Here is a 14,692-nt window from a genome sequence, read left to right on the forward strand (position 1 = left end):
TTTTGAATATCCCCATTTATGATTTAAAGGGTGGTGTAGCCAGAAAGGTTCAAATACTAGTAATAGAAATAAATAAGAGATAAGAAAATAAGATTGAGGGGCGCCTGGGTAGCTCAGTCATTAAACATCTGCCTTCAGCTCAGGTCATAATCCTGGGGTCCTGGGACGGAGCCCCGTATTAGGCTCCCTGCTCAGCAGGAAGCCTGCTTCTTCCTCTCCCACTCCCCCTGCTGTATCTCTCTCTGTCGAATAAATAAATAAAATCTTTAAAAAAAAAAGAAAGAAAATAAGATTGATATGAAAGGAAAGAAAAACCCCTTAGATATTAGAGAAAAACAGGAAAAATTTGTTAACAGCCTAAGTATGTGCATAGACTTCTTAGTCTATGCACTAGTCTAAGAAAGATTAGAAGTGAGTTTATATTATAGTAAAGAGAAATTTAGGTTAGATACTAGAAACAACTGTCTAACTTGAAGTTTCTTGGTTCCTATAATCCATTACTATGGAAAACTACAGATTCTGTTCTACTGAAAATTGGTGTGAGGTTGATGGATAGATTAATAATTTGAACACTGTTTAAAACAAAACCCTCTCTAGGGCGCCTGGGTGGCTCAGTTGATTAAGTGACCAACTCTTGGTTTCAGCTCAGGGCACGATCTCAGGGTGATGAGATTGAGCCCTAAGTCGGGCTCTGTGCTGGGCGTGGCGTCTATTTGGGATTCTCTCTCTCTCTCCCTCTGCCCCACCCCAGCTCATGTGTGCACATGTCCTCTCCCTCTCTCTAAAATAAATAAATAAACAAATAAATAGGCTTCTCTGCCACTGGAATTTTATACTATATCATTTCCTCATTTTCTATCACCGAGCCCTGTGCACTTTACTACTTATATTTTCTAAATTCTCTTCTTTCATGCTACCTTGAGAATGTATTTTGCACAGTAACATAAGATATACTGTGCTTTACAAAAAAAAAAAAAAAATGCCTCAATCATTTGTTTATTAAGTAAGTATTTGCTACATGTCCTCTATGGGCCAACCACCATGAAAAAGTCTTGGCATACAAAGATGGGCAAAAAGAGTCCCTTCCCACATGTACCTTAGAATCTAATAGTATAGAAAAGACAAATCATCTAACAAGAAATAGCAAAAAGGAATTATAAATGCGATTTTTTTAAGTACTGAGTTCTGTGGAATCCAGACAGAAGCACATAAGCAGAAGAACTTAAGCTTCAGGAAAAAGGAGAAATTTAAGCTGTAACTGAAGGCTGTGGAGGGTGAAGAGTCTCCCATAATATCATAGGTAAAGGTCCAGAGGTTGAAAAGAGCACACAACAGGAAACAACAGAAAATACTGCAATAGATAAAGCCCCATCAAAGGTCCTGTTAGCCATGCACAGATGTTTGAATTTGTTTTATGATTTACCAGATTTCACTTTAGAAGGAACATTCTAGCTATGGTGTGGAAAATAGGATGGAGAAGAACAATAATGTACTAGGGGAAAGCAGTCAGTAGGTTGTTACCATCAGCCAAGGAAAGATACTGGTGGGCAGGACTAGAGTAGCAACAGAAGGAGCAGAGGAAAGTAGACAGACCTGAGAAATTTAGGAGGAGAATAGATAGGTGTTGGTGAATGAAAAGTGAGAGGGAGTGCAGGGGGAGTCAAGGATAGTTCTCAAGTGACTGATGTGGACCTGACCACCATTTACTGAGAGAAGTGCAGAGGGAAAGGCAAATTAGATGGGGAAAGAGGTGTGATAAATTCAGTCTGAGCCATTTTGACTTTGAGATGTCCAACTAGACATCAGGCCTACTGATCAAATCCCTCTAAGGAGATTTCAAATGAAATTCAGCAACATATGGTATTTTTGGCACCACCAGTTTCACAAACATCTTTAGCAATCCCACTCATTCACAATAATGAGTTCTGACTTCTGCTATTTTGGACCATGTGGGTTTTGCCTCTGATGTTGAGTAATTCATTAAGCTTATTTTATTGTATAGAAACCAACAGCACCATTGTTGAAGGAAGTAAATGTTTTCCAACTTAGAAACACAGTCTTGCTAAAAGACAGGTTAATAGGTATACACCATAATTTCTAGTTAATCTATCTATAATGTCTCTTTTTAATAAAGAAAATTGAAAGTGAGTTCAGGTTCAAGTCCATGAATCACAATCTTGGTCAGACATTTTTGACATTTCCAATTTTAACCATGTCACTAAGATGGAAAAATTCATGATTTAGTAAGCTGCACAAAGCTCACTGATCATCCAGTATTTAATTAGAAAATCCTCAAATTTTCACAGCAAACCATGAGCTACATCAGTTCAACTCTCCTACTCTAATCTATTAACCTATCTATTGAAGTTGGAGAACTGAGACGCTAGAAAGTATTCAGTATGGACTAAAACTTTGGACTATTGATCATATCTGCAATAAATACTCTGAACTGAAGACCAAGGAACAATTTAAACTGCACTGCTTTCTGTAAAGAAACTAACTATGCTTTCTCCTTAGTGTTTCTTTTCAATTACTAGTGAAATTTTCCTTATACTTTTTTGATTAAAATGAGCTTATAATTAAGACAATAAATGCCTATTCTGGCACATATTTCCTTGATGTAATAACAGCATATACTAAGAGGAGCAAGAAGTGTTTGTGTTTTTATGTCATTTGAACCTTACAAAGAATTGAAGATAAAACAACTTCAGATGCCAATTTTGAGATTCTTCTCCAGAATAGCCACTGTTTAGCCCTATACTACCAGCCCTTCCTAAATTTTACTTTCAGAATAATTGATCTTCTTTTTCTGATTATCTACCTGCTGAAAAGCTATTAAAAAGAAGCAACATTAAGAGGATAAGCACTGAGAAAGTCAACCTATAAAAAGAAAATAATTAAATGATGTATCCAATTTTACTGGTAATACGTATTTAAAACAACAGAATCTACAACCAAGACATCCTTGAATACAGTCCTTTGCTTTCATATTAACATAATGCTTTTCCACAGTCATTCTCTTCTCCCAAGTACTTTTCTATTCCCTACCTGTCCTCCCTACTCCTACCTCCAAACATTTCCCTTTCAAAGCTTTTTTTAATAGGGTCTTCTCCTTAATAAGAGCAGACTTTGGACTCCAGAATCAGACATAACTAACCTCCACTTTAAAAGTTAGGTGATATGTGAAAGTTATTTAACCTCTTTGGGGCTTATTTATCCCATCTATAAAATTGCGATAAGAGGTCATTATGCAGATTAGCTGAGATAATACATGAAAAGGAGTTAAAACAATGATTGGTACATGGTATAATAAATATCAGCTACTAGTTTTATTATATGCTTGGAAGGCTATGGATGAGCCGCTAAAGAAATGGACAAGCTACAGTTATTCTCTGGAAATGAAATGAAGATGAAAGACCTCTGAAACCTGTACACATAATGCAGTGGTTTGAAGAAGAATGCCAGTATCAATCCAATGCCTTCAGCACAACTTCCAGTAGCCTAAAAATTCTCCATTGATCTCAAAATATACTTTATAGACTGTTGATGTGATTGACACTAAACTAATCAAGATGAGAAGGCCAAGAGAAAATATTATGAATAACCTAGGGTTGGCTTTCATAAGTAAATTGTTGCATCCTAACCAGTCAGCATGACTTCGTCAATTCGTAATGTTTATACCCAAGTCTACCATCTTAGAAAAAGTATTCATTGTAGGAAGAGAGGGTAAAGATTATTCCTAACCATAGGGGGGGAAAAAAGACATAAAAAATGTGGATACAAATCTCTTTCTGTACAGTTGAATTACACCTTTCTCCCAAGCAAAAACCAAGTAGCAATTATCATTATAAAGTCAACCCATGACTTTTGTATGTCAGCCTTTTGCAAGTCCTCTGAGAGCCTTCACTATTGTACTCCAAGCTTATTCTGCATTATGTCTTAATTAGATTAAGCTGCATCGCTTGAATCTGAGATCATCCTAAATCACATAGTGGAGAAACTAATGAACCCAAATGCTGAGCTACATACAGCTCTTAAAACCAAATGGGAAAAATCCACAGAGTTTTTGGTGGGGTTGTTAAAAATGGTCAATTTAGTCACCTTTCCAAATATGTATCCTGTCAGAAAACCCTATTCATCTAGCACTACTGGTGACAAATACAAGAAAATATTCTCACTCAGATTAAATCCCATATTTACCTGTTTTTGAATAAAAGCTTTCCAAACTCATATTAAACAAAACCATTTTCATATTCAAAACATTAAATTTTCTTTCCTATTCAGTTGTATTTATAAAGATCCAGGGATCTAAAAAGAAAAAAAAAAATCAAAGAAACCATAAAATAACAATTTTTAAAAAAAATGTTCAGTGTCCCTGATCAAACTAAACAAAATTCCATTGCAAGTTTTGGGCACAGTAATTAAACAATAAATTTTAACTTAATGTTTTTCTTTAGTCAATATGGCTTTGTACATCTCCCTAATGGATAACACAGTATAAAACAGTTTTAAAAAGCTTTAATCAAATCTGATTCATCTGAAGTTTGGACTAAGCCCACATTATCTTTCCTTACATATAACATCCATGCATCAGGATCATTTCATTAGCACTGAAAAATTGTGCATTGTGGAAGAGATTATTTGGGAAAAAATCTAAAACTATAATTTACCATAAAAGCTGGACTGCATGTAAGTCATCACACTGAAACTCACATTTGAACATTTTTTATTATTTTTTTAAATATATGTTTTTAAGATTTTATTTACTCACTTGACACAGATATATATATATATATATAGAGAGAGAGAGAGAGAGAGCACACAAGCAGGGGTAGGGGCAGAGGGAGAGGGAGAGGCAGACTCCCTGCCGAGCAGGGAGCCTGACGCGGGGCTCGATCCCAGGACCCTGGGATCACGACCCGAGCCAAAGGCAGACGATCAACCAACTGAGCCACCGCTAAACAAGCGTGAATATCTGCAACATATTACATTATTTTAACAAAGCATGATATTCTCACCACGGCTAACACTAGATGCATTAAGAGATCTAAGTGACCAGAAAATGTCTGCAATTATTTGAGCGTTTCCTTTGTATTTTGTTTTATTTTCTTTTCAAGACACTGTTATGCATGCATGTACATTTAATCACAATGCTTATATATTTTTATGTTGCAAATTACTGCTGTTATGAAATTAGAAAGTGGTGACCACTGTCCAAGTTTATAAAGTATATGGAACATGCATATTTCATGCACAGACCACCTCTGGAAAGATACACAAGGAATAGGTTACTGTGATAGATGTACAGTTTAGCTTAGGGATGGGGTGGGAAAGACTTCTTTTATCTTATTATTCGTGTACACTGAACCTGTATAACCCATTCAAAAATAACAAAATATTCTAAATTGAAAGGTATGGAGACAAAGACATGCACAAATTTCGTCTTGTTGTTTATGAAACAACAAAAGATTACAAGCCAATATGATAACCTAATTATGTATGAACCATAATGGGTATTTGCTAAATAGGACCACTTCCACTGCTCAGGGAGTCAAATCCACATGTCCCAAGGCTCAGCAAAAAGCTGGCCCCACAAGTATGAGTGGGCTTAACAGGAGGACAAGCTCTCTGACCTTGGAGATCTGAAGACTCCCTCTTTTAAGGAGATCACCTCATCAACCAGGTGGCTTCTCTTGATTCCATCCTTCATGGTCACCTCACTGTTGCTGATTCTCAACCCATCCACACAGATACGTAAAACCTTTAGGGGCAGGCAAGTCCCTCTCCTGGAGCCCTCCCTTGAAGGATACAACCCAGCACTGCTTCATGACAGCTCAAGGATTTTAGGGTGCTTCTCCACCCTTGAGTTTTTCCTTAAATATCCCTATTTCACATTTATACTACATGACACTAATGGTATATGTGATCAAGCACTTTTTGCACAAAATTATACTAGTTCATTTACTCAATAAATATTTATTGAGATGCTGCCATGTGTCAGGCTCTATGTTAGGCACTGAAAAATCTATGACATATAATTCCTTCAATAAAAACTAGAATTTAGGTATGCTTAGGTGGCTCAGTCAGTTAAATGTCTGCCTTCAGCTCAAGTCATGATCCCAGGGTCCTGGGATGGAGTCCCGCATCAGGCTCCTGGGATGGAGTCCCGCATCAGGCTCCCTGCTCAGTGGGGAGCCTGCTTCTCCCTCTGCCTGCTTCTCCCTCTGACCACCGTTCCCCCTGCTTGTGCTCTCTCTCTCTCTCTCTGACAAATAAATAAATAAAATCTTTAAAAAAAAGCTAGAATTTAAAGGCCATAATTATCTAAGACTTAGGCAGCACAATTATTATATTCCATTTATTAAACACCTTTCTATGTGCCAGTATTATGCTAGATGCCTATTGTACATTGTTTCTAATTCTTCATGGATATTAATATTTTTCTTTTATTGATGAGAAAACTGAAACTAGAAGGATTTAAGTAATTTGCCCAAGGCCAAACACTTGGTAAGCAGCAAAGCAAGAATTAGGACAAGTTCTCTCTGTTTCCAAGCCTGAGTTCCTCCCACTTAACTATACCACTGCAGCCTCCGTGGAAAATAACCAACCTTTTTTTTTTATCATTTAGAATACAGTGTTGTTTTTCTTTCTATTATTTTAATCTCAAAAACACTTAAATTCAAAATTCCTAATAATGTAGAAAAGCAAAGCTAAAACATAATTTTAATGAAAGCAAATAAAATAACGTTGGCTGTTAAAGGAAGTTGGGAGAGAAAATGCCAAATTTACAGTATAATAAATTATATTTCACCTAGCTGAAAATGATATTATTTCCCCTGTCTTCTTTTCTCTTTGGCCTTAAATAAGTGGCTATTAAGCAGACTAGTCTTTCCTTTGCTAAAATAAATTAGGTGAATATAGCTCTTTCACTTATGTGATGAAGCACCCCCAGGAGTCCAACTATGTCAACTTCTACCTTGTCCTCACAGTAATGTGAAAATCCCATCTACCATCTTGGATTTGGTCTTCAGAGGCTTACATTTTCAAAGCCTCTGTAATTCATTATATTAAATATTATTGAGTACCAGTTACATGCTATGAACTATGCAGAAGAGAAATTTGACCAGCACCTTTCAAGGGAGTTCTTTATATAAAAAACTTCAACCCTGGACACCATAGTTATTTTTCATGCTGATAAGCTCCTTTTTTACTTCAAATTTTAAGATGGGGTTGAGAACTTGGGAGAAATTATAGAACTTTTACAGTATTCGTGCTAAACTTTTTCAGAGAATTAACAGGGATTCAATATTTTCATCGTAAATGCTTTTTACAGGAAATTCTGACTCAAGTTGTCATGCAGTGTGTTTTTGTAAATTTTTGAACAGTTAAGAATCAAAAAATCTCTTCCCATCTGTAACACAATAAAATTATGGGAGGGGATGAAGTTTTTCATTTATATGTGCAACACTATGCAAATAAACTACCACTTTCTACACGCCATTATTAAAATATAACAAATTGTTACTGCCCTTACATGGCCAAATTTTAAAGCAACTTAAAAGCCACATAAAAGCCAAATTTGACCACGTAAGGCCATTTGCTTTGGAAATCATTTAATCCAACTCCATTAGTTAAAAGATACAGAAACAGAGGTAATTATGAGAAAGCAGAGGTTTTCCATCAAATGCATACTGAGTATGTACTATGAGGGAGATACTGGGTAGGCTAGATAGGCCCAGAAATAAATAATTGAGAAGCAAAGAGGTTATTACCGAGAGAATGAGATATCAAGTCCTCGTGGAGCTTCTAAGTATGCCTGGAAGATGTGCAGGAGGCTTATCATCTGGACTGACATGTGTGTGGGTCTTGAAGAATGGATGGGCATTTGCCAGGCAGAGAACAAGAGCAGAGAACATCCCAGGCAAGGTCACAAAATAGAAACCCAGCTAAGAGCCACACAGAGCATAATATGGTCCTGTGGAAGGACCCAACTGGCACTGAACTACATCAGTAAATTATACTGTTGAGTAATCTTTAATATACAGAAAATTAATGTTACCTCTATATTTATTTCTTGCCAGAAGATAATAAAATGCCAAGTTTTCACAATAGTGTTTTTACATGACTATTACTTCCGAATACATATAATTAGTTGGTCTCAAGCAATTATGTTTGCCCAATAGTTTCCAATATTACTAAAAGTACTACAGGGCACCTGGGTGGCTCAGTCACTAAGCATCTGCCTTCGGCTCAGGTCGTGGTCCCCGGGTCCTGGGATCAAGCCCCTCATCGGGCTCCCTGCTGGGTGAGCCTGCTTCTCCCTCTCCCTCTACTGTTCCCCCTGCTTGTGCTCTCTCACTCTCTCTGTCAAATAAATAAATAAAACCTTTAAAAAAAAAAAAAGTACTACAGACCAGCTTTCTCAGCGACTCAACAATCACTCTGTACATCAGCAGAAGACCCATCCTAAGAATCAGAAAAAAGAAAAGGCTAACACCTCTATCTTGGGTAAGTGGCATTACCACTGGGTCTCAATAGTCTTATATGCAAATTATGATAGTAATGCCTGTCATATCTGCTGTCCAGGTTGCTATAGAGATCGATTGACATAAGTAATGTGAGATCAATTATAAACTTAAAAATTACAATCATACACACACACATACACATAAATAAATAAAGGATTTTTAAAGAGCATTTCTACTATATGTAGTGAAAAGCAGCATTACCTGACACACAGATCTGAATCCTCTTTCCTCAGAATTCATAGCACATACAGTCAGTACCATCACTTGAAAAAGCAGTCATCGTGTATTATGTTTCTTCTACATGTTATATGATTCCAAATTTTTCAAAGCATCTTTTATGTCCTGTCAATCAATTGTTCTATTTTTATGTAAAAAAAGTTAATCAAAATCTATTTTTCTGATTCTCTCATTAAAAAAGCCCTAATTTGCCATGTACTGATTACTTTCATCTCAAATTCTAATTTTGGATAACAAGAAGAGATCAAAAGAAAAACACATAATTTAATAAGATTCTAATAAATTAACAGCTACTCTTTTTAACTTTAGTCTGGTTTACAGAAGGAGAAATCATTTCCACAGATTAGTTGACTACTATGGAAAGCAGAAAATTGTCTTCCATACAAGGAATACATAAAAAGATTCTTTCATCTAATATTTTATATTAATATTATTGAATCTGTGGAAATATGCCAAAATGACCTAGGGGAAAGAGGCAATCCCTTAAAAATGCTACAAGTTATCTTACCAATTAATTTTTGTTAAAGCAAACAGGTTAAGAATTCAGGGAAACATATAAAACTATTTCCTTTTAGAGTTAAATTAAGTGCTTGAGGTTCTTGAAAATATTATTGAAAAAAATCATATTCTATATATAACCGGAAAATAATTACTAAATTCAGCAAGTAAAACTGATCTAATGGATACTTAAGTAGCTTGGTGCAGAACGTATGGTTATAATACCTACAAATTGTCTAGGAACATTATACTGTTCATCTTTTTATATAATGCACAGATAATTAACTTCCTCTATGAAAAATTTCAGTATGTGTTAGCACAGTAAAAACCATTGATACCTCCTACCACAAATAATTGAGACCCAGAGTTATTGGTTGTTGAACTTTCCTTTGATTGTGTTTAACGTACAAAATTAGTTTTTACACAGAAGGTACATGTATATACAATGGCCCTTTTTATGGAGCTAATGTTTTACTAAATCCCCTTTTTGTCATTCTACAAAGGGACAGTTTTAGCCTCCCAACAAAACAGCCGAAAAGAACAGCAGCAATGAGTAAATGTCCCCCTGTTGGGTTTATAAAAAGTGTACGTTCCCATCATGAAGAAAGCGCACATATAGCATGGTTGGAAAGCAGGCTCTGGAACTATTGTATATTGTGTATGATCTCAAGTTGAGAAAACCATCTGTCCTTTTGCCCTGAAAAAGGACACCCTGTGAGCCTCTCCTCATGGACCATTATAGTTCCCTTCAACCCTGACACTGCACAGGCTTTGAACTGACGGCTGTCTGTCACAAAAAGTTCATCTCAAGCCACTTATCCCGAGAGGTTTTCATAGGGTTTAGTCTGAGGTGACCAACCATGGCTTAACAAAAAGATTAGTGTGTCTGGGCATAAAGCAAGACACAAAAATATGAGTGACCCTCTTTGTAACATCTTGCCACACAGAATAAAGAACAGTGAATGTAGTCAACGATAGAATATGCAGAGGCGCCTGAGGGAGAAGAAAAGAGGACTGGAGAGGGGGTCTGTCTTCACTTGGAAACAAGTGCTCTTTAATGCAACAAGCATTTTCCCAAAGAGTTTTAATGATTCTGTCTCCTTCACTCTTTATACAAGAAATATTAATAGAAATGACAATTTCTATTCAACCCCAGGCAAAATCAGGAACAGAGTGCAATGTTGGGTTTCTCTCTCTGTAAAGTTATTTTAGAAGGCAATCACCTGGTAGAGTTGCAGAATTATAACAGGCCCAAAGGATTATTTATCCACCATCCTGATGCCAAAGGTAAAAGCATTCCTACAAAGTCTTTGACAGGACATTATGTGAGCATTTTTCTTCCTCTCAACCTCCCTCCACTGGCAAACACCTATGCAATGTTCAATGCTAAACTCAAAGTTAATTCCTTCTATAAAGTCCTCCCTAGCTCACTGTTCTCCATATACTGCTCCCATAGAACTGATAACATTTAATTATGCTTATTACACACCTGTTTTCTCTTACTAGATGATAAGCTCTCAAGGATAAAGATCATGTCACATTATTTTTTACACCTAACACAGTGTTTGACACATAATAAGCATTTAATAATTACTTCTACTATAATTCTTGAACTCTCCCAATGATGAGGAGACCACGACATAAAAAAATGAAGCCATTTTTAAACAACCGTGTTGTTGGGTGGGGTGGGGTAATGAAAGGCAGAGATTTGTTCCCTGTTAATTTCCCCACCTGGACCCAAGTTCTACCCTGTAGTTTTAAGTATAAATGGTCCACCACACATTCGAAGACAACCACCCTGCTTTCCTTAACATCATTACCACCATCTCTAGCTCTTGCCTTTTCAAGCTAAGTGTTCCCATTTTCCTCTGCTGTTATTCCTACAAGACAAATTTCAGATGCTTTTTACCCTCATTGCCATCCTCTAGAAGTGCTCTAGTTTGTCATATTTCCTTTAAATCTAAATAAAATACTGCATGCATGGTTCAAACTGTGCATCACATATTAGAACTACTACCTACTTCATTCCAGGCACAATACTGTTCTGTAGCAACAGATGTCCCTTAGCCTTCCCCGTGGTATCCCTCCATCTTCTGAGAGCCATGACTGGAAACTTCAGTGGGATAGGACCTCTGTTGTCTCAACGACCAACGTACTTAACCAGACAGAAACTCCTGTATAAAGTTCATCACCATCCACACATTTGTACTAATTTAGAGCTTTTCTTAAAGGCCCAAGATTATAAGCAGTTCTTTCAGTAATTAGCTGAACTGAAAGACAAGAAGCACGAGTGAAGCAAGGGGGGAAAGGGGGAAATTCTGACCTGATTTCTTCTGTTTTAAAACAGAATTTTTAAAAATTTCTCAAAGTATCTAGCAACTAATTTGGATTTTTTTTGTAAGTTTTTTTTTAAAGATTTTATTTATTTATTTATTTGAGAGAGCGACAATGAGAGACAGAGAGAGAGCACATGAGGGGGGGAGGGTCAGAGGGAGAAGCAGACTCCCTGCCAAGCAGGGAGCCCGATGCGGGACTCCATCCCGGGACTCCAGGATCATGACCTGAGCCGAAGGCAGTCGCTTAACTGACTGAGCCACCCAGGCGCCCCTGTAAGTTTTTTTTTTTTTAATGTCCCAAGGAAATTTGTTTTTTCATACACTTCAAACAACAAATAGGAGTCTTTGTTGAAAATATTAGTGCATAGATCACAGAGACATTTTACTGAATAGCAAATACCTGGAAATCTTTCAGAGAACTTAGATGACACAGCATTGCCATGTATGTGATTTTACTTCTACAGTCCAATATTTGAGTTTTCTAGCCCAAGCGAAACATTTTATTCTTATTATGTTACACTATGGCTTGCATGTGAATATTTTTCTTATTGCCAGAACTGGAATATGTTCTATTATATGAATGAACTTGAATCAGCACATCAGTTCAGGCCACCTTTTTGCAGCACAGTAACAGAACTTGACCTATATAATTTCACACCCAGTATAATCTACTTCCTAGTCAGACAACATGCAAATATGTTTAAATGCTTTATAAATGTTCAATGATTATATCCTTTGCTTAGGATTCATATTTCTTATATGTTGAAATGGTATATTAAAATAAGAAATATTTGGCAGTTTCCTCAAATAAAAGGCTAGATGCCTTAAACTATTAATTTTTGTTCAATTTAGGCCTATAATTCCTTGGGAAATATTTTCTGTGTTTTTCCTATGAAATTATATTTGTAGAGCTGAATGGCCATTTACCGGCTCCTACAATATTCTGAAGAACTAAATATACATGCTACTAAATATATGAGAAACACATTTCTTAAAAATTTACAATATGCTACACTGAGTACTTAGGTCTGCTTAATTGTGAGAAATTGCCTTCTGTTAATGATGTAGTTAAAATAAGAATATTGTTCCCACAGAACACCTTTCAGTTTCAATTCTGTTTGTGAGGAATTTGGTGACTTGGATATGATGTTCAGTTCCTTTGAAGAACTCTCTCAACAAATTATTTTCTTAAGAAAGTAAACTACTCCCCCAATTTGATACAACTGGTTTAATATTCAATTTCAAGTTCTGCCTTAATTACAGCAATAAGATTTTCATAGTCAAGGATCAAGGAATCCAACTGATGTAGTGTTTAGCCATCAAGAAGGTAATTTTATGATTTTTTAAAAACGTAACCTCTCTCACAACTAGAAGTGAACTGTGAGTTCTTGAAAAATATGAAGTGTATAAAAGCAAATAACCATATAAAAGATATTTTATAAAACATGTTTTCTTCAGACCAAACCAGTTCTGAAAAATCCTACAATTAAGAATACAGACATGAACAGTCTGCTAATAAGGAAATCCCAAACTAATGATCCTAAGTGTACTGAAAGATGAGGCAGGTTCTAGGAGCTGGCAAAGGTTTTATATTACCTCATGAGGAAGCTACAGATCCTAGACTTCAGTGGGAAGTTATTTACCCACCATCCTGATGCCAAAGGTAAAAGCATTCCTACAAAGTCTCCCCTGCTCATGTTCTCTCTTTATCTCTCTCTCACTCTCTTTCTCAAATAAATAAATAAAATCTTTAAAAAAAAAAGAAATATTGGAAAAATACTAGTCATAAGAACTCAAAGAACCCAAACTGTATCTGATATCCTCAGCGGCTGATTATTAAACATGCAATCAAGCAACTACAGAGTATGAAGTTGCTATTAATTAACTTTGTTTATGCTCTGAAAATTGGTATCTTGAACAAATTCCTGACATCAACTTATTGTATTTTTAAAATTTCTCTCTTTTCCAAAAATGATAAGAAAACCTATATTCAAAATAAACAAGGTAGTTTATTTTTTTTCTATTTATTTGAGAGAGAGAATGAGAGAGAGAGCACATGAGAGGGGAGAGGGTCAGAGGGAGAAGCAGACTCCCTGCTGAGCAGGGAGCCCGATGTGGGACTCAATCCTGGGACTCCAGGATCATGACCTGAGCCGAAGGCAGTTGCTTAACCAACTGAGCCACCCAGGCGTCCCTAAACAAGGTAGTTTAAAAAAGCTGGAGGGATGGGAAGAGCAGTTATTTTGACATTGTAGGTTTCTTTTTAATCAAACAGTAGAAACTCTAATTTTGCAAGGAATAACTAGCAATCTACCTCTCAAGCTGCTTTTAGAATGTTAGGTGGCCAGGTGGTCCATTCTAGAAGGCATGTGGTTATGAGCTGATTGCGACCTAAAGGGACAACTTAATGATGGTTTACCACTAATAATCTGCTCAAAACCATATTTGCAAGCAGGAAGCTCAACAGCATTCAAGAACAGGAAAAGGCACTTCCAAGTTCTTAAATGGTTATAATCTGGTTATTTCCCCCCCCCCAAAAAAAACTGTTTTAAAAGATTATATCCAGCTACTTAATAAGGCGCACCACTAAAGTAAAGCAAGATCTAAAGGGTGTTTTGTTTTTAAGACAATAGCTTTATTTTACAACAATGCAAGCAATTTGCTAATCATGCTACTAAACTTTCTTCCTTGGAAACACTTCACCTCCTTGAAAACCCTTAGAACAAGGACTGTTCTTTCTAAGTTACAATCAAATCCACTGTCATTAATATAATCATAGATTCCCTTAGCTGAGCTTATGGGTTATGTCAATATGCCATCTTGCAGGCAGCGGAAAACCAACCTAATAGGGAAACTAACAAGTGATACACAGTTAAATCATATTTTGCTTCATGTTTTTAAAACTACTTACTCTTTCAAGGAAATCGTGTTTTTATATGAACACTAAAGTTCAAACTAAGCGATGCTTCAGCTCCTCCAAAAAATACAGTAGAATGTTGACGGATTTCTGACTGGGTTTTAAATCTAGCTCCCCAAAGAAGAGCAACAGAAACCAAAGTTTCTGCAAAGCCTTCAGAACAACACTTCAAGAAT

At 36.3% G+C, this 14,692-nt stretch overlaps 1 protein-coding gene across 10 annotated transcripts in view; it reads right to left on the reverse strand.

The window, feature by feature from the left end:
* COL25A1 (collagen type XXV alpha 1 chain) overlaps window positions 1–14,692 on the reverse strand; it is a 461,773-nt gene that overhangs the window by 425,464 nt on the left and 21,617 nt on the right. The window lies entirely within an intron of this gene.

The sequence above is a fragment of the Zalophus californianus genome, chromosome 2, assembly GCF_009762305.2.
Source record: "Zalophus californianus isolate mZalCal1 chromosome 2, mZalCal1.pri.v2, whole genome shotgun sequence".
NCBI classification, from domain to species: Eukaryota; Metazoa; Chordata; class Mammalia; order Carnivora; family Otariidae; genus Zalophus; species Zalophus californianus.